We start from the raw sequence: 22,062 nt of genomic DNA on the forward strand, positions 1-22,062 counted from the left end.
TCCTCTCTCCGTCTTTTTCTCTCGACGCCGCGGCCGCCTCTCCTCGCTCGGTTCTCCCCGTTTCGCAACGGGCGATCGCGATCCTCGCGCGCAGGAAAGAGCGAACCCGGAGAGGATCGAGCGAGTGCCGGGGCGGGGAAGCGATCGTTAACGATCGAAGTTTCATAGTGTCACTCTCGTGCGTTGATATGGAAAATAATATAATAATAGTATGCGTGTAATATCGATAGAGTAATACAATGGTACAGTTATAATGACAACGTCGGTGTACACGGTCGATCGCGGTCGTCTTATCCAACTATACCTAACGTGTTATTACACCGATCATTTTCATCGCCTCTGCGAAACTATCGCTCGCGTGGCCGAGGATCTCTCGTTAGACTTTTCATTAGCCGTAACAATTTCACTCTTGGTAACGTAATCTGAATCGGTACGATTTCGAAACTGAACATCCACGCGCGCGCGCGCCTATTTCGGAGTCGATTCCGCGGCAGACACTGACGCGGATTGAACAGCATGCAAAATAGGCCGCGAAAGTGCTCGTAACCTAAAAACATTTCTATCAGGTGATTTTATTAACTCCTTGCACTACGATACCTTTCACGCCGCTTTGATTACCACTTATGCATCCCTAACATTTTTCCTAGTAGGACCAAGCAATTTTCGTTTCTTCAATTGTCTTTATTTACTTTCGTTTATATACTTTAATAACAGAAGAATCAAATTTAATTTAAATTTAGAGGAGAATAAAAATATTCATGTTTATTAGATCTTAAATGAAATCTTTGTCACGAGTTTGACTCGTGATTATAGTGCAAGGGGTTAAATCGTTCAGCTTCGATCGAGTTTAACCTAGAATATTTAGATCTGTTGCTACCGCGACAAATGACTGTAGCTTCGAAATCAGATCTCGTGCTTCCCTCGCTTCTTATAGTAGTCGGAGCTCGGTGCTGCAAGCAGTGGATCTCTTCAAATACATATATGCAAATAGATCTAGGCAAATAGACCTATGCAAATAGATTTATGCAAATAGATCTCAGTGCTACAGCATTGAGCTCGCTAATTACTAGACTGCGGATTTTATACGTTTATTACAATTTTAGATGCTTGTAATTTCAGATGAGAGAGAAATTTAAAAAATTTAAAGATGTCGATGTAGCATTTTTAATCGCTTGCCGTACCATTATGCTTGCAATTACAATAATTAGAACTTTTTCAAGAGTAATAATTTCTTTGAAAAAAAGAACACTTCAGATTTATTGCTGCTTCACATTTACTCGAATGTTTAAACATCGGCGAGTACGACAAGAGGTTAATAATCCATCATAGTGATTAAAGCGACTATTTACTATATATTTCTTACAACTAATGGTTACAATGCTTACATGAAAACCCGCAGTCTACCAATTCCTCTAACCCAATTTCGAGTCAGCTAGCCGTTTTTCCGATGACTATACTAATCACGAAGAAGTAGTAACATTTTTCGTTACGTCGAGTGTATTCGTCATGCGTAGAAAGTGTTTACAATTTCCAGCGTAAATTTCAATTTCAGCGAAAACTAAAATACATTTGTAAATTCCAAAATATTTCATATATATTCCGAAGGCCGAGACGAAATAAAGCGAACAAACAGGAGAATATAAATAATTAATACGAAGAAACTGTATATAGCGTGAACATAGAGTACAAAATGTTTCGTTAGACGTCGCAGTGTCGCTCGCGTCCGGCGACACATTCGTAGGCGCAGGCTCTTCAATATGGTCGCAACAGCTAACTGGTTAACCCCTTGCCGTATATTGACGAGTCTAACTCGTCGTACAGTTTTCCATTAATATCTTGTTAACACTTTACCGACCGATAGCCTATAAATCGACTTTCAGCTCCGATTGATAGCCTGTGAATCGGTTGTCATGGTAATCAATAATTCGATACCTATTATCGATATAAATCTGTTAGGTAGATAATGACGATACGGGAAACAAAAATTGTCTGGCCTTACTAGGAAAATTATTAACTACAAATAAGTGCTAATCGTCGCAGCATGAAAAGAGCGGCAGTGCAAGAGGGTTAAGCAAATGTAGACAAACGCGACAAATATTTTTCCTTCTCCTTCCAAAAAATTATTGCAGTAAAAAAAAAAGTGCTAATCCATAAGAAAATAGTACGGCAAGGGGTTAAGAGAACCATAGTAACGTAGTCACTGCAAATCCGCGACTTCTCTCGCGGCGGGGGGTCGTAGTTCCCGTGTCAACTACGCTGTCCAAAACGTGGGACCAGGAGGGAAAGAAGGGAGGAGGGGCGGGAAAGGGATAGAAATGATGTAACAGGATTGTACGCGGGGCTACGGTAACACGGTTGAACGAGGAGGATCGGCAGGGCCCGCGAAAAACCCCGTGGACGGCGCAGGCGTGTACACGCGTGGAATGCAAAGCGCGCGCGGCGTTCGCGGCTGAAAACGCGCGGAGATCGCGCGCGTTACAACGCCGACGATGGAAAGAAGTTATGTGTAACAATGCGCGCGGCCGCGCGGTAACTGCTTCCTGACGGCCGGCGAACGGGGAACAGAGGAACGAGGTGAGAGAGGAGAGCGAGGAAGAGAAAGAGAGAGAAAGAAAGAGAGAGAGAGAGCGAGGGAGAGAGACGGAAAGACAGAGCGAACGAAAGAGGGAGACGAAGAGAGAAATAGTGAACGAGGAGGAGAGAAACCAAGAAAGAGAGAGCGAGAGAGAGAGATATAGAAAGAAAGAGAAACCGAGGGAGAAAGAGAGAGCGAGGAGGCAGCGAGGAGGAGAGCTGGGAGAGGCGGCGAGAGAGAAAACCGCGCGTTCGCTCGCCGCGCTACGCCGAGCCGAGCCGCGTCGTGCTCTCAGCATTCTCTCTCGCGTGCAGCTCGTACGAGCACGTAGCAAGCGATCGCGGGTACGAGGAGCGGGTCAACGAACACCGGTGCTCGGCTTCAACGAAAACAGGGGATCACTTCCGGACTGTCCTTCCTGTTCCCAAGACGCGCCCGGTGACCCACCCCTTCGCTAAACCGTTCTGAACTCTCTCTCTCTCTCTCTCTCTCTCCTCGCTGCCTCGTGCTTAACCCTTCTGTAATTACAAGATAGCCTAGAGATAGCTGGACAATGACATCGTTTCAGGGATAAGATGCGGCGTAAAGATTAGGCTAGATGAAGTCCGAAGATTGGGCTGGATGAAGATTTCGTCCAGCTGAATGATCAAGCCAATCGTTAGAACATGCGCTGCGGATTTTTATACCGTGTTTTTTTTAAACAACTGTTCATCTGAATTGATCTCTGCGCGAGTCCCCATGGAAGAACCAGCGAATTATTTAACAATTATTTAGGTATATTTGATTGTTGGATGAACTAGACTGCGACTGGAGGATGAGATGAATCTTTGTTGGAACAATGGAGTAAGAACCCTTAATTTAACACTTTGCACTCGATTCGTGACTCTGAGGCAGCAGAAAAATTATTCTGTCACCTTTTAAAATAATTTTTATAGCAACAATCAATTTTAGAGAAATTCTTAAACATGAAACTGTTGGTACGAATCGCAAGAGTTAATTTGGTGTATGTAAAATGCACTTGATCGTTTAAAATGGAAATATTGTACGCCAGAAAAATTGTTTTAGAATTATAACTAAAATGGCTTCGAGTGCAAAGGGTAAATATTTAGCTAGGAGATATACCAATCCTTTACCAAGGCGTAGTTTTAGCTCTAATAGGAGTCCAATTTATGGTGAATAGTATTTATATCGTCACTTTTAGATAAGCCAGTATTTCAGTTCATCTCCCTAATCGGTCTCTAGTCCAGCCAAAGAGATAGCAGAAGGATGAGTAGCTTGACAATCTAACCAGGATTAGATTTAATCAATAGCAGTGATAAGGCAGAGGACTTTCAACGAAAGCCGTAACTACCCCCGTTAGTTGCTACTTCGCTGCGTCATTGTTAATCGTGACAGGGTGACAGGATAGTACACAAGACACTGTGATTTGTTTAAATAAATATATTCTACAGCGAAGAATAGAATACTATAGTATATAAGAGTTGAAACACAGGTTTAGCCAGGTACAGTCGGTTGGAGGGCGGGGTTTGGGTCACCAGCGAGCCCGAAAACGAGCGAACGAGCGAGCGAGCGATCGATCGATCGGCCGCGGTTTTTCGCTGCCAAGGCAGCTCGCTCGCGCGCGCGCGCGCGCGCGTGCACAGCCGGATGAAAGTGCACTTATGCGCTTTCGCGTTGCGATTGGCCGTGTTCGCGCCTCGTAACGGCTCCATCGGTAATGGCTGGCGTACTGGTGGCGGATAATTGCGGTGTAACAGGCGGCGAATATAGTAGCGGTTGTAGCAGTAACATACGGGAAGGATAGGCTCGACGTTGAATCTACTAAACGTTCGCTCCCCTGGCTGCCCTGGCTGCCAATCATGCTCCGTGTACACGCTGACCGGTCCGACAAATTCGAACTTCGACCTTAGAAAGACTCCGGCTGAGAGACGTTTGCCGCGACCCAAACGATTAAACGATACAAAAAGTTAACACGATATGATATTCGAAACAAACGATGGAGACGCGTCTTCGGGATTAGTTGATCTTTCTAGGGTCGACGTGCGTAATAAATTCGACGTCGAGCTGCGGATATGCGCGCTCGCAACTACTCGGACACCACGACACGAGCGTACTGTGTGGACGACGCGAAATTCGGAAAAAAATCGACGACGGTTAAAATAAATAAGTAATTTCTCTGGCAGAAGTGGTATCCCAATTGTTTCGAGGATGGCGCCAGGGTGTAACGAGAAGACAGCGGTCGGAGAGGGTTGTAGCAACGTCGGCGGCGGTTGGTCACCGCGACGATTCTCTACGAACCTTCGTCCTGCCGCTTCCTATGCGTACAATAATAAAAATGAATTCATAACACGGTGTCCCCTTAACGGTACGGTTTAAATAAAAAATAGTAACATGTCGATCCCCGGGCCCGGTAGTTTGCCGGGTGGGGGACTCGTTGATTGCCGCGTCGACGCGCAAACCCTGCAGACCGTCGTGCCGCTGCTGACGTGGATGCTGATTCCTTCCTCGTTCCTGGTGTCCGTCGGCCAGTTCGTTTGCCGAGACGCCCGTCGTTATCTCCGCCCACGTTGTTATCCTCGTTGTTATCGTCGCTCGTTGTCGGCGTCGACCGTCGTCGTCGTCGTCGCCGAGACGGCTGACGCGGCGGGAAAAGCGAACGGCAGCGACCAGGTGACCGATCTCCGTGCGGCAGCGCGCGAGGCTTCTGCTCTCGTTTCTTGCGTACGTTTGCTTCCCAGAGGGGCGTGGATCGCGGTCGCGGGCTCGCTCCGATCGCGGAACGATCCGGATTCCTCGGACGGCAGTGAAGTTGTATGCTGGTTTATCTGGAAAATAAAGGAAACGAGATATACATTACTTCCTCCCGTTCGTTCGTCCCCGCGAAAATCCGTCAGCCGCATCGCACCGGTGGGAAAGCTATGCCAGGTTTTTCGATCGAAATCTGGATAAGCCCGACCCGCGGCGAATCAATCTTTCCGGGGAAAATGACAGTAACGAGGCTGCCGCCGCTCGGTCGGAGTGGGGCACCTGAATGGGCTCCGTGCAATTAACGAATTCTTTCACGGCCTCGATCATCGCGCACCGAGCATCTCCGCGGAAGAATTTACATTTTCTACTAGCTGGCCGCGTAGGCGCCGGCGTATGCAATTTTTATTTCAAAATCAACCGCGATGAGAGAATAGAAAATTAACTTTACGCTTATCGTACAACTAATTAAATTTGTTTTTTATTAAAAATTAACCAAACCAAGGGAAATTTAATATGTCTCGGAAAAAAATCAAAGCGATTGGTCAAACTCATAGTAACAAGCTTTGCCATTCCATTTTAAGAATATTTTAAGAATAGAATTAAATAAATCAAAGCCAGGGAAAAATTCACACGGTATAATAATAACATAGACAACATTGTAAAAACAATTTTTCTCGCGTATCGTAGGATCAATTTTGAAGGATGCGGAACAGTATCATCCGCGTAGATCGTCGTGGCAGTCGCCGTGTTAAATGATAACACGGTTTTCTCTAGCTTCGGAGAAAAAAAGGGGGATAACGCGTATAAGTATTCAAGAATATAAACAGGAAGTGGAAGGTCGAGGTTTGCATTCGTAACTACCTTAACCCTCGGGTCAGGAGACCTTGCCGCGGTGCATGGGTAGAGTCCGAGGGGCCTAATCTTTCGTCTATATCTTTATTAATAAATACAGCTCCGGGCGCTACTTAGCGTTGCCGGTTTATCGCCGCAAAGCGTCTACAACGAGAATTCCTTCTGCGCATTGAGAAATTACTGAATACTTGAGACCCAACCCCTCGATGATGAAAGATGGAGCAGGTTTTCTTAAATACAGTCGAATGCTTCCTGCTTCTAGGCTCATTTCGAGAATTTAAATGCTCGGCGAAGCGGTGAATAAAACGGGATACTTGGATCGGTGAAAATGTCAGCTCGCGGATTTAATTTCAAAGTTTCTCGATGGGTGATTATGAGAATTACACACGTTGCATTTGGAGACTTTTTCAGCGACGAATTAATAATGTACTGGTCAAGTTATACTTCTTAACCCTCTTAGTGTCGGCCAAAAGAATCTGTATCTGAGCGTTTAAAACTGGTTTGACGAAGTTTGATAAAGTTTCGGAAGGAAATTGCAAGAATTTTGAAAGGCCTGATAAATGACAAATTCAAAAGGAGAGAAGAAATAAGAAATGATATTGTTGTTTAATAAAAATATTAAGAAAACTATCTTTCCAACAATAGCCAACAACGATACACCGTTGTTCGGTACTAGGAGGGTTAAAAGCGTCTGATAGAATGGCAGTGTTAATAAGCTGATAGCGTTCGGATCGGTGATAGACAAGATAATTCGAAAACGGTGGAATTGGGAGCGCGGCGAGAGCGTTCCCGGGGTGACAAGAGGGCGGGGTGCGTTCTAACGACCTCCGCGCGTCAGCGAAACTATCCTGATCCTAGCGAAGGCCGCCTGGTGCATTCTAGTCGGGCAAAAACTGCATAGGAAACCACACCCTGGCTGGCAGTTGATCGCGTATCCTCGTGAACGCGCGATTTCCACGTGGGTACCGCGAGCATTGGCCACCCCTCGACGGCCTTCAACTTCTCGACGCGCGTTTTGCATCGCGGCGGGACCGATCCGCGCGCCCGCGCGCGCGCGTACCATCTGGCAAACCGATAACGGCGACCACGTTTCCCGAAGCGACCGGTGCCCCGCGACCCACCGCGATTCATTTGTCACGGTTTTACGCGTCGTCGTCGTCGGGCCGCCCGATCGAGACCGATCAATTTACGATCGCGGACGAAATTAGAAATGTAGATCGGCGCCCGGCGGCTGTTGGAAGCTCGTGGAATCGTATCGAACATGACACATCGACCAGTTTCGAAAGAACTCGACTCGAACGATAAAACCGCGCGCGCGTTCGGCCGCGCCGAGCCGTTGCACACGCTCGCGCCCGCTCGCGAGCGCGCGCACACAGGGATGCAGAAAACGGACAGGCGTGTGACGCGCGGTACCGGGCAGCCTGCCTACCTTCTACCTACTTCACCCACCTACCCAGCAACCTAGTTGTCTGCCCCGGCCCGTTCGCTTAGGTGTAGTACGGGCCGCGCTTTATCGCTAATCGATATAATATATCTTCCGGCGGCCAGTCAGGAATCGAGCCGCCGCGCGGACCGTGTCGAACGGCCTTCGCGACGATTTCGCCGAGGTCGCGAACACCGTTTTTCGCTTTTTTTGCCGTCGACCGCCGGTGAAAGAGAATTCGAGGAAACCGCGGCGGAATCGTTGACGGGACGCTTGGTTCGCGCCAAGAGATGCCATCAGCCTCCAGCGATGATCCGTCATCGGGAATCAGGAAGGACTGCGACGAGCTTCGAATTCCGTCGCGTTTGCGAAAGTCTGTGTCAGCCTCTTTGTAACCGAGCGTCGAGAGGATTGATCATCGTCCGCTTGTTCGTAAGAGAACAATTAAACAAGCTGCGAAATAATTCGAAATTCGTGTCGATCGTTAAGGAGCCTGTCGTCGCGCGATGACCAATCGCGTCTGCTTTGTTTCCGGACATGATTAACTATTTATCGAACACGGCAGATTGCAATCTTTAAATATTTTGCTTCGTCTATTTTTCAATGAAAAAAAATTGCTAATTAATGATCGCGACGCTTTGACTCTTCATTTCCTATTTCTTCGTACTCTGTCATGTCTGATCCTCTTTTCTATTTTTATTTCGAAACGCATCTGCTTTCGATCGTGATTCGAAATACGCAGCTACAAATCATACATAATATAGCCATTCAAAGTATTAGCCAAAGACAGATGCACGTTCCATGCAATTATTGCCGAGGATTGCGCAACGCCCAAGTAAATCCGCCGCCGCATTTTTCAATGAAACGGAGTTTACAAATCGGTACTCGGTGCATTCTAGCATCTTAAAGAGGACGCCCGATTCGTCTTTTTGAACTTGGCCCTGAACCTACCAGGAAAGTGCAAGTGAAGATCTCTACTACTAGGATGCTGCGAATAGAGATCTTCACTTGCATAGCGATCTTCACAAAGCGTAGAGATCTTCACTTGCACTTTCCCGGTAGGTTCAGGGCCAAGTTCAAAAAGACGAATCGAGTGAAAGCATTTCTAGATCGATGAAATGAGAGAGAGAGAGAGAGAGAGAGAGAGAGAGAGAGGGCTATCTGGCGGACGATCTCCGAGCGCAATTGAATGGCCCGGCGTGCGAGTGCATCCGGATGCGAGCCGGGAGCGGCCGTGCGAGGGAGGGTCCCAGGAGGAACGGAACGAACGGCCGCGCTTGGGACCGGCGGAAAATAAAACTAGGCAGACCGGCGAGCTCCGTTAGACCGGCTCTCCCGCCTCTGTTGCGCCTTTGAGGTCGCGGTTTCGCGACGCTGCTCTCTTTCGCGAGGGAGTTCAGCGCGAGTCGAGGAGGAGGAACGACGACGGAGATACCTAACCTAAGCCACCGGGAGAGACCGTGCTCCGGGCACGGCGCTGCAGCTCGCCCCTGAACTTGGTTCGCCGTGTTGCCCACACGACGTTGACCTACTTCCATGGCCTACCCGATATCTCGACCGTTCTAGAACCGCGGCCCTCCGATTTTCCCGCGGGCCCCCCTCGCCTATCCGCCCAACGCGATTGCATTTCACTGGCCCAGATCCGTGGCGGACTCTTTGACGCCTGTGATCGGAGCTAATCGGCGAACACCGCTCTGCGTCGCCTCCGTCCGGCACGGTTCGAATGCGAAAAAACTTGACGACTTTCTAACGAGGTCCAACGAATGCTGGCACGGAATCGTTGGGTGTGTCTATTGTAAAAAGATTCGCGGAGATTCAATCGAAAGCGTGGCTACCAGTGTGCACAATCTGCTTTGTTCTCCATTTTATCGATCTTTGACACATTCCGTGCCAATAGCACGTTTAAATAGCTATTCAATGCGTCAAAAAAATATTTTATGGCAAGTTAGAATCCAAGAAATAATTTTCACCAAAAGAATAAATCCCTAATAAGTCCGCTTCATAGTTATATTGACAATAATTGATAAATAAACATAATATATTGATTTTTAAAGCTTCGATTGACCAGAATGAAGAGTCGGCTATTATTTCCTGAAATCCTGTGCCTCAAAGAATTAATCAGCAATTATACTATACATGTTTGATTTTATTTATATTTTATTCAAGTGTTTTATAAAGTATACGATTCAACTAAATTGTTGTTTCTACCAAGTATTCTAGTCACGAAGTAATGACAATATTTTGTGTTAGTCGTCAGAAACAGCTGACTGCTGGAGAGCCTCGGAGCAACATTGCCACATTCGGTTAATTCTAGTCGAAAGTTTTGTTAGCACTGCACACATTTTTCTTGGCTCAATAGTATCGCTGCGCAAACAGCGTGCACACACGTTGCTGATTCTTCGACGCAGCTGCTTGAAAGCGGCCGTTTTCGGAGCCGTTTCGGCAAAGCAGAAATGTTGCAAAAATACGCAACAGCGACTGGTTTCGTGGAAATCCACTTAACCGCCGACCAAAGCCCGCACACTGCGATCCGAGAAAGAGATTGTACGACTGGAAGATTGATTTGCTGCGTTCGCTATAGAAGACTGGCGCTTCCCAAGCTGATTCGCAGTCCCGTCTCGTCCCCGTTCTTCAAAATAAAAGAGACAAAACGCCGGATCAAATTAGCGTCTCCTACTCGGAGAGAGAGAGCGAGGCTCTAGGCAGCCATCAGATTATGCAAATGAATCTTTCGCAGACCAATTTAGAGGAGCCGGAATGCTCGGAAATTTATGAAACCGACGGCGCAGTCCCGGGCGGAATAAAATCTTAATTGGGCTCGATTAAATTTCATCCACGGTTAATGAGATAATAAACGCGTGGAGCGCGAGAGCCTACCGCGACGTCTCCTCGAAAATCACAGGTATAACGAAGCCGGACAGCCGAACAATTTGTACGTAATCGACGTTCCATCTGCGGCTGTCGATCAGCGCAGTCGATCGACGACCGATCTATCCCCCATTCACCATCCATCCTCGAGCGATCGTCGAAGCGTTCCTCGGCCACCGAAAGCGCCGGCGAACGGGAGGAGCTGGCAACGCCAAAGAGCCCGAGCATAGGCGAACCGACAACCATAGAGGTCCCAGGCGGTAGCGGACCCCGGGTTCCGTTTGCCGGCGATATTCGTCGAGCTGATCGCGTATTCGAGCGCGAGGAAGTGATACGCGGGTCGCGGCGATGAATCTCGCGTTCCAACGTGACATCTCGATCTCCTTGGGCCCTGGCCGGTGAATTTCCTGCTCGGGCTGAAGGATCACGCGGCCTGTCCTCGTATATTATTATTAGATCGTCGGTCTCGGGGGCGTTATCCGTTATCTGGCGGCGTTATCGGCGAGAGGAACGATAACGAGGTACCGCCAGGTTCCAGCGCGTGTGTAGGGCCCCGGACCAACCCGCGGCGGACACGTTTCGCGCGTAGACACGGCAGTGCGCGAGTACCGGGATAATCATTAGTTTATATAACAAGTCATTTCCCGCGGCCACGTGATTTTCTCGTCAAGGCGAGCCGCTCACCACCACCAGCACTCCTGGCGACACGCTGCCACTTCTACGCCACCATAGGTCACCAACGCCATGCGATCACCTGGCACAACCACCGGAGGATCGATCAGGCACTAGGAAATCGGCCCGTCGCGGCCAACGTGGCCGCCGTCTTCCAGAATGCCTGCTCCTCGCGCACGCTTCGGAACAAAGAGGTTGCCGCTCGCGGGCAGTCGAAAGGTAGCCGATCGGCTTCCTCGCGAACCCTCGACTTTCCCTATCCCCGTACGTATTATTCTTAACAGGTCCTGATGCTCACATTCGTATCTACAAGATCAAATTTCTGTTTATTTTATTTAGTCTATTTCGTTCTCTTTTTATTCATTTTTCTTTGTCTTTTTATTCCATCTATGCTAATTCCATATCTACTTAATCGAAGCAAAAAACTCGTTTGTTCTAGTTATTTATATTCGATAGATATGAACAATACATTCTACCTATTGGAAGTTATTTATGACTCGACCTGATAGATAGCTAAACCTTTATCTATTATATATTTGTGTATACTATCTTGTATCTATCAAAGACCTAATCCAGAGCCAGGCGATCTCTGGTGCAGAGATCTCGTTCCTGAAGTTTGCTAAAAACCCAGATAGCCTTCCGCTTCGTCGAGATCGCTCGAACCACGTAGCGTGGACTAGAGCCACCAGATTCCTCCGCGAACGAACCAGTCCACCCCTAAACCTGACCCAGCCAACGTCCAACGAGGTGTCCACCGGCAACGGAGGTCAGGTGGGTTTCGTGGAATCGAGAATGGCTAGAATGGTTACGGTTCGGTCACGTACAATTAGGTAGGAGGATTTTACTGCCTCGTGGAGGAAATACCAGAGGGTCTATCTCTATCTCTCTCTCTCTCTCTCTCTCTCTCTTTCTCGTTATTATGCGTCCGCCGAGGAATGGTAAACAAGCGGCTCACTCGAATCGAGACCAAACACGGGGGTCTCTCTACCCAACCGGGCGAAGAAGCTGGACGAGTAAGAGAAGACCGGAGGCCCCGACAGCCGCCTGCGGATGCCTTGGTCGGCCGGGGATCGCGCCTATCCGGCTTCCTGAATGGCTAATTGGGACTTGTTACGCGAAGATTGCATGACGAGTCGTCGGTGATCGAAGTGTGTCGCGCGATGGTATCCGGCTCCGGCGATCGGCTGTCCGGCGCACGACACTCAATCTCCAGGAATCTCGGACGTACGCCAGACGATCGGTTGCCGCGCGACCGATCTGGTCTAATTACCGTCTCGAAACCTGGGGGAAAAGACGCGCGTAGCCGCCGCACCGTAGGGGCCGTCGCGGGATCATCCGCCGTGCCGGCCAGGCCGACGGTCCGCCGCGGGACCGTAGGTGTTGCGAGAGAGAGAGAGAGACCCGAGGCATTCCACGGGGCCGCCGCGGTCTCGGTAATGGAACGCTAAAGAAGCTGCTGCTCGAGACCCGTGCGCACCTCGTCGGGTCTCTCGATGCCAGCCGGGAGAAGAGGGAAAAAGATCGAGACTACGACTGCTAGCTGGATAGAGAGACTCGCCGTGGAAGGTAGCTAAAGAGAGGGCTGGTGGAGGTAAAGAGTCTCCGCGGCTCGCGACGAACAGAGGGAGAGACGAGGCGAGAAACGATTCGAAAGACAGCGAAAGAGAGTGAGCGAGAGAGGGAGAGAGAGGGAAAGAAAAATAGAGAGAGAGAGAGAAAGAGAGATAGCCGCGGAGCCGAGGCAAAGGTGGTATTACCGGCGTAAATGCCACTGGTTGGCATTATGCCGCTTGTCTGGCCAGACCTTCGATGCATCGAACACATCCCGAGATGCCGGCCGATGATGATTGCCTGCCTGTAATCGCGATATCGTTCGTCTAGGCGAGCGGCGACGCGGCGCGAAGCCGATTGTGAACGTCGCCGTCGCCGCCGCCGCCGCCGCGATCGGGCCGCGATCGGGACCCGAGAGGCCCGAGGCCCGATCCGAGGGAAATTCGTGTTGGAGAGACTCGCGACCGCACCACGACAGAACCACCGCGACGGCCCTGGCCCATTTACCCCTTGGCAGAGTCACCAGATACGCCGAGACGGCGATATTGGCCTTTTCAAACGCTTCTACCAACGAGCCGCCGTTTTCGCCGCGAATAGCCGACCTGGCTAGTCGAAAGGTCGCCGCATGCAGTTCACCGAGGATTCCACGGCGTGGATCACTTTCCAGGGATGATCCTCGCGGATCTTGGTCTCAAAGAGCGAGAGAGCTGTTTAATATGGAAAACCAACTGGTCCAGCGCCAGTAACTGTATGTTTGTTATATTCAATTGATCAATTTGACTGATCTATTTTCAACTGATCTATAAGATTCGCGAGAGAGTCTTTGTACGTCTACCTCGCGATTAAACAGATGCATCGACAACGAGCGTAGATCTGTTGCAGCACAGTCCACATTTACTAATCGAGCAAAGTGCAATTGCAACGAATGCCTAAGCTTGTCGCAATAGAAACGATCTTCGTTGATCATCGCCAGGTCAAGGAACAGAGATATCGTTCGCTCTAAATCAGCGATCGATCTTTCATTCGATCCAATAGAAAACGGTTTCCATGCGTCGAAGGTTCGACTGGAGTACGAGGCGTTCGCAGGCGAGAAAAACTTCACAGGGAAGTAAAGAGGACGGACGTGACCGGTTCCGATCCTGTGATAACCTTTGGCTGGCATCTGTCGCGCGACAGTGGCCGAGCGCGATTTGACGTAATCGTCCCGTGAACGGATCATAATCGAGGCAAACGGAATCGTAGTGGTACAAGGACAGCCGGTGCGGCGGCCGAGAGCAGCGGGCGCTCGCTCGAGCGCGCGCGCGCGCGGGGCAGGCTCGTCTGGCGCACACACCAGGACTTTTCGAGGCTGCCGGGGGACGAAGTGCAAGGAAACCACTGACGCGCCGGTTTCGGTGGGAATCCGTGGAATGTCGAATTCGATTCTGGTTAGGCCACGGATCCCCGGGCTAGGACGCGGCGGCGGCGGCGGTGGCCGCTTGCTCCGGCCGCTTTATTCTAGACCAGCGGCGCGACCGCGCACGAGAACCAGGCCTAACCGAGCACGCTGCACGAGGGAGAGGTGAACGAACCTCCGAATCTCGACCAGGCAACGGAGTGGGGATAAACGAAGGGAAAAGTAGGAGCAGGGAAAGATGAGTGTTGTAGCGCCGAACAGATCAAGGACTATTCCAGGCGACCGCTGCATGTGGGACGGTGTTCGTTTATCGAACGATAATCGATGGTATTTTAGAGGATCCTTTAGTGCAGGTACATTAGTAATCCGTATTTAATCGTTTGAATTATATTTCTTTTTATTACAATAATTGGAATTACATTTAAAGTTTAAAAGGATATTTTAATTAAATTATCGATAAAATTTATCTTATTATTTACCGCGAGACTGATTTAAAATGATAATGAATGCGCACGCCGTCACAGTGAGACATATTTTCTCGTCGAAAATGTTCACATTTAAGACTTTAAAAATCGTAACAATGGAATTATTGTTTGATCATTTTTCTTCACTTTCGTATTAATGTACAGTGATTCAGAACGCAAACAAAATTTGGAATACATCTAATGATCTTTATTAAACCTCTCTCTCTCTCTCTCAAAGATCGTGACATACTCGAACAGTCTTCTTAATTGTACTTGGTTACATCTATGATCAATTTTGTCCAGTAGCACCTTCCGCCGAGGTTCGTTTTTAAACAGAACATATCACCGACCCGAAACGTCTCTTCTGAATAGCCTCATTCTGGTCGATTCTGAGCCGGTTGGGAAACGTTGCCTGCTTTAGAGAATATCAGATCAAACAGATGAAGCATCGATTAGTGTAAAGTAGTCGATCCGCGGCAAGTATTAATGGCGCTGCGCGAAGAGGACATCGAAAAGGATACCGAAGAGACACATCGCGGAAAGAGGATTTAGAGAGAAAAAGGAGCGCCGGGAGATGTGGTTCGAGCGCGGCCGTCGCGAGGAACGCAGGCCTCCGCGGCGGAGCGAGGGTCTCCCGCTCGCGCTGTTCCGCGTGATTATCGCGATTTAATAATCGCATGTGAGTTATTAATTGCGCGCGGTGTTCGTTAGACCGTTATCGCTTGCAACTTATGTCACAATGTAACTGAACAGGTTGCAAAGGCGGCGACGGTGGCAGAACGGGGCGGGGCGAGGCGGAAAACGTGGCAGCGCCCGCGGTGCTCGTGCGAGCGCAAAAACGCCACCGGAGTCGCACCGGACTCGAAAAAATCGCGCGCGCGCGCGAGAGCAAGCTGGAACAGAGCCCGTTTGATAGGAACAACGATCGATGCTGCCGACATCGGATTGAAACGCGACAACGCCGTTCAAGGACGACGTCGAGCGCCGTTGTCGCCGGTTTTTATCGGTTGCGAACAATAAACGGCAGCGCGGAAAATCGCTGTCGGCGAGTCGCGGAGCGGGATTATCGTCAGACCGGAAGAGACGGGGCCGACGCTCCGGGCCTCGCCGTTTACCGGTCCCGATATGTATTCCGAGAGAACTCGCTCCATGCACCGTTTCCGCGGCCTTGCGAACGACACTCGCACCGCGATCGAGCGACCAGATTATGCACGCCAGATGAAAAGTCGGAACAGCGGTCTGTTTCCGCGTGGAAAAATATCGTCGGCCGGCTACCGGGTGTTCGAATTTCAGTTAGATACCGTTCACGCTTTGAGGAAACCGTTTCCGCTGGATTTCCGGGTGGGGACGCGCGCGCACGTGTGCGTATTTTTTTTGCACCGTCTGCTCACGATTCAATTCGTTCTCTTCCGCGGTGCGGTTCAATTTGGACGGGAGATCGAGATCGGATTAAATTACGCGGATCACTGAACCGTTTTCGTACACTTACGGAATTGAAATGCGACGCTTTACAACTGATTCTTTTTTTTTTTTGTAAATAAGGAACATTACAACCTTATGACGGTTCTATACATAACTTTCGTAGATCGTATAATTTCTAAATAAATTTTTTCATAGCCTTTGTTACGCTAAACAGTATGCAAATGACTCGGAAATCGGATGAATATTTCAACTTAATGATTTTCCTACAGCGCGAACAATGTTGCTCGATTTATTCGAGTGCGTCGGTTCAGTGCATTCTCGACGCGTCGAAGTGTAATTTCTATGCAACGAGCGGTTCTGAAAATTAATTTTACGAAACTTCATTTGTCTGTTACAGCGTCCGAAGAATTTGATAAGCAGGTTGGAAGCGCACATTGTCGAAACACTACCGCAGCGCGCTCGCACGCGCCTGTCTCTTTTGGGAAATTGTTTCGCGAAGTTCCACGGTCTACTAACTTCATTCTCTCACTCGACGTACGAAGCTTTCCATCTAGATAATAGACCAGCCTGACTAATAGAAGGTGGATTTTATGCATTTCTAACGTATACGGAAACAAACGCGAGCATAACAATAGGAACGATCTAATAATGGAATTTTCATGAAGTCCGTCTTTCACTTCGCAATTTCTAGAAACGACACACCAATCCACCGTCGCTGCAACAGAGAACGGAAAGCCGTGAAATGGAATCGCGAGCGTGTACCTTGAAGCAGCAACGGCTCGATGAACTCGTTCGTTGTCCGCGCCGCGAATTAAACGGAAATCGAATCTGCCGAAAAGATCGGCGAAATCGGTCTTCCCCGCCCCATAAATGAGTCTTTTCTGCAAACGAGAATCCGGCGAGTCTCTCTAACATAACTGCATCGGCAATTAGGTACCGCGGCAAGAAGAACCAGCAAAAATCCAATTACAGCGAAGCGACCCGCAGAGATAAATTTCCGGGAGCTCCGGGTGGACAAAGTAGCAGCAATTAAATCGCAAAAAGAAGGATGATAGGTCGTGGCCCCCGAAAGGATCGGCGTCCGATCAGAGAGTCCGACGCGGCTCCGGCCCGGGCCAAATAAAGTCAAGCCTTAGTTTTTCGTCGGCGCGGGATCGCGCGAGCGCCCGTACACGCGCGCGCGTGGCCGTGTACGTGTACACGTTGGTAGGAGAGACCGACCACGTAGGCCGAGGACGGAGGAGAGCGGAATCGGTCGGTGTCCGAGCACGTAACCAAAATTCAAATCCGGGGGCGCGATTGTTATGCGAGCTGCATCGGCGGGTTCAGATGCCTGCCTGCCAAAATCCGCGAGCTGCCACGATAGCATCGCGGCAGCGGGCCCGGAGCGGCGCCTGATGCCGGCGAGCCGAGCCGTGGATGCGTCATCGAGCGGATCCGCGCGCGCGTTTTTCGATCCGCTCGACCGTCGCGCGGACTGCTTCGTCGAATTTCCAACGCGGTCGAACCGCGCGCGCGCGAGCGAGCGGCGTTATTAAAATTGCGACGCGTCGGAGACAGAGAGAGAGAGAGAGAGAGAGAGAGAGAGAGAGACGGGGGGATTTGTTCTACCGCGAGGAGGAACAAAGAGAGTAGAGAGGCTCGCGGAGGAGAGGGGAAGAAGGAATGTGCGAATATACACGCGGGAGAGCAAGAGAGAAACGATTGGCATGCAGGTCGCGCGGGATGTTGTCCTAGGTCACGCGTAATCCTGCTCTCTCTTTCTCTCTCTCTCTCTCTCTTTCTGTCTATCTTTCTCTCTTGCTCTCTCTCTCTCTCTCCCTTTTTCCCTCTCGGCGTCCTCTCATCTGCAGGACGGTGCACACGAGGAGGATGCATTCTCTGTCCCCGGGGTCTGTCGTATTTCCATCATTTTCATAATAAGATCGCGGCTCGTGGCTCGCGAATCCGCGAGCGGACACGCTCGTAAATCACCCGGTTGCCCGCTCGCGGATTTCTATGGGCTCTCTCCGCGTGTTCGCTTGGCTTTTGCTAAACACACGCCGGATGAATATCGATTAGCGGTGGAACAGGCAGGACAACGCCGGGAACGCGGCGATAAAAATAATTGACCAAAATAAAAGTCCGCGTTCGAGGGATTCGCCTCTCGCGTTTACGTGCACGGTTTTCGTGAATTCTTTCTGCTCGGGACGCGCGTGAATGCTCTCGACGCGCGGTTTCCACGATTTTTCCGGTCGTGCTTCGCGCGCTCGCGGGCAGATTCGCCGCGCAGAGCGACTCTCCCCGCGTGCCCTTTTTCCGCGAATTCTTTTCGGGGTGTCGCGGGACGCGGGGGAATGCCTTCGACGCGCCGAGTTTTCACGATTTTTCCGGTCGACGTGGTCCGCGCTGGCGAAGAGTTCGGCGAGAGGAACGCGCTCGCGCGCGCGCGCACGGTGGCCGAGCTCAGAGGCCAGCCGAGCGCGAGCGCACGGAGGAACGAACGAACGAACGAACGATCGCTTATTCCTGACGGAGAGGGCACGATCGTCGGAGGCGCGCGCGCGACCGGGACGGTGAATGCCCAAAACTCAGCTGGTGTCAATGAACTCGGCCATGTGAGGAGTCGGACGAGGCCTCCTCGGCTTATACTCACTATCGGGGTCTTGTCTTTCCCATGAAACCGAGACTAATTTCGTGACTTTGCGAAAGCCCCCGGCGACCGGCAAGTGCAACGGTACACCCTCTACTGCCACTCTTCGATCTTTGACCATCGATCCCCCGATTCTAATTAACCCAGCCCCGAAATTACCTAATCCCGAACGTCGCAGAATCGAATTATCCACCTTCTAGCCTGTGCAGCAACGTCTTTCTCTCGCCGATTTTCTAAACTCGTCGGAAATTACTGGAATTAACGGACAGATAAATTTATCCACTGCCATTTCGAACGTTTTCCCGATAAAGTTCACTTGAACTGATCAGTTTGGACTCTATTAACCTTTTTAACCAATTAGCTGCTTCTGAACAGCATTCTCGTCGTGAATGATTGGCAATATCTCGAGTTATGACAAGTATACTACTGCCGTCCTTCGTTAAAATATCTTATATACTAATTTGCAACTTTGTAGAACATTTAAAAAAATATTTGCAGAAAGGCATGAATTTTACTTTTTAAGGAGAGCTGGAATATTTTATTCAAAATGTATCACTATTTACTTGTTCTCACTTATTTATAAATGATTTTGTGAATTAAAAATTTTCTTGGATAAGGAAAAGTGTTAGCTACAGTATGTTATAAACGTACAGTGCAAATTGCAATTGCGCTGAAAACTAAGGTATATTCGTTTTCATAAATGTTTTATTCAGAAACCAAACAATTACATTCAGTAACGGAACTAAATGATATTACATGTCGTTTATTACAATTGGAACATATTTTAGGTACACGCATTTCGAAAGGGGTAACAAAAATTAAATAATACATGTCTTTATTCGGAAATCTTAATCTTCGGTTTGCTAATCGCATCAGAGACAATTGATAATGTGTTTAACATGAATTATAAACAATTTTCATAGCCGTGCTGTGTTGGTTTTGATTTATCTTAATTCCTACCAATTTATTAAGAGAGCAGTTCTACGATTCAATTAAGGACTCGAAAATAAGAGGCCCGAGACGCGAGCGATTTCGATCAAACGAGCCAACCATTAATCTAATCTTCACCAACTTCCTACGAACGTATCTCCTCGTCCCCGTCTTTTCCACAGTCTAGCCTATCTATTATCTTCCCGACCGGCGAGCACGCTCTGAGCCAGAATGTCACCGGAGACTAACAAGAGGGCAAACAGGCATCAACCGGTACTAACCATTCAAAATTCCCCTAATTACTCGCGACAGCAGCGACCGAGGTTGTCAAGGAGGCTGTCCGCTCGAGGTGAACGTTCTCGCTCGCGACCGCGGCGAAGAAAACCTGCGGAAAACGGGTAAGACCCGTTCCACCGCGATCCACCACGATCAAAATACAGAGCTCTCCTCTCTCTCTCTCTCTCTCTCTCTCTCTCTCGATCGGCAAAAGGATTCCCGAAATTTTCGAGCCGGGAAACGAGCGCGCGCGCGCGCTCGCTCTGCGGCCGAATCCTGCCGCCGTGACGTAACGTCAAGAAATCGGACAGCTCTGTCCCCCTTCGTCCCGCGGCGCTCCCCCCCCCCCCCCCCCCCCCCCCCCCCGTACCCATTCGCGAGAGAGTTCGTTTTTAACCGGCTCCCTCTCTCCTCTTTTTGAGTGGTCGGTCACGCGCGGGTCAGCGAATCTTCGAAGAGGAATCCTCCCTTCTTTTGCAACCTGGAGAGACGCAAGAGAGCAACGCGGCTGGTAGCAGCCGCGGACGGAAGGAGGAGGTGGCGACCGTGACGCGGGGAACAGAGGGTGCGGAGAGGGCTCCACCGCCGAAACAGAAGAAGTTCGAGTAGTCGCGAGCGGATCGCGAGGAGACGCGAGCTGGTCCCTTGGGCGGGAGTCTAATTTTCTATTCACCCCGATTTGAACTTCCTGGAGAATGTGGGAAGATAACTAGGATCCGACAGGGGTTCGCTAAAATGTCAGCTGCTCGTTATTCCCCCCCTAAGTGTCGTTATCGATTATCTAGCGATGCCCGACGATCGCGTCGAGAATCCTCGACGGAATCATCGCGGTCGGATTAGCGCAAGATTCGGTCGAACGAGGCGAGTCTAGTTGAATGGACGGAGGTGGGGGGCCGCGAATCGGAGACGCAGGAAAGGTAACACAGGTGGTTTGAACCTGTTCCGCGCGCATCCGCCGATGGGAAAAATCGCGGGCGGTAACAAACTTGTCGCTGGTAGAGGACGATAAGCCGAGCGCAGAATCCCGCGATCGATAAGCGAGCAGAGGCGCAGAGAGGCGCGATGACGCGGTGCGGTGCGGCGCGGCGACGGGGGGAGGGTCACCGCTCTATAAATACGAGCGGCGGCGATGGGTAATTAACGGACTCACCTCTCAGTTGCAGGCAGTGACAGTCGTCGCGCGGTTCATTGATGAGTCTCGTCCAACGAGAACGGCCGATTATGTCTTCCCTTCCGTATGTGGATGCTCCATTCCGATCTCCTCAAATTGGAGGACGAGGTCTCCCCCCGTCCCCTGACGCGTCCCATCCTGCGGCTGCTGGTCGCGGCGACCACGTCGTTCCCCAGGTTCTCTCTTCTCTCTCCTCCCTTCCGGGACTCTCCGGCGCTCTCCTCTCTCTCCCCGTGTTTCCACGGGAGAACCTCTCTGGAGAAGAGGGCTCCCTTCAATACTGTCCGGTGGGATCGAGGCCCGTGGCGGCAGCCATGTCGCGACCTTGACGTATCTCGGCTCGTCGATTACTTCCTCGTCCTCTTCCGGACTCCTCTTCGCCTCGACCTACCTCCACACTTCAGTACTGACCGGTCGGGTCGAGCACAGCCATGTTTCCCAGCGGTCGTTTGTCGGATTACAGTTGAAACGATGCGAACGACGTTGGTCCCGATGTCACTGCGGCACCGGATTATCTCAGTACAGCCCGGTGGGGTCCAATCCAGCCATGATGTCCGGGATGATGATTGATTCAGCGGGCAACGAGTGAACGAGGAACCGGAGGCTCTTCCGGTCGCAGGGCGTTCTGAGAAACGAACGGCGTTGTTCCCAGCTCAGTAAAGCCCGGTCGGGTCCAACTGACGAGCCATATCTTCGATGATCCCGGATGAACGAATGCTCTCCTGAACGGTCCAACCGGCGAATCCTGGTCCTCGACGTCCTCACTCTCTGGTGGCACACTCCCAAGCAGACTCCCGACGACGTTTCACAAAAGCGTGGACACGCGTTCTGCTGGCTCCGTCCTCCTTCGTTTCGCAGCCGAAAATCACGGGAAGCGGATCGGCTTCTCTGGTTTGTGCACACGCACTTTCGAAGCTGTACGAAAAAGACCGGCTCTTCTACTCCGTCTCTCTTCCTCGACCTTTCTCTCGATCTCTCTATCTATCTTCCTCTGTCCTCTGTCTCCTCTCTCTCTCTCTCTATCTCTGGATATCGCTCCGGGAACGAGCGAGGCGAGACGAGTGCTCTACGGAAACGCAAAC

This window comes from Augochlora pura, chromosome 3 (assembly GCF_028453695.1).
Source record: "Augochlora pura isolate Apur16 chromosome 3, APUR_v2.2.1, whole genome shotgun sequence".
Taxonomy (NCBI): domain Eukaryota; kingdom Metazoa; phylum Arthropoda; class Insecta; order Hymenoptera; family Halictidae; genus Augochlora; species Augochlora pura.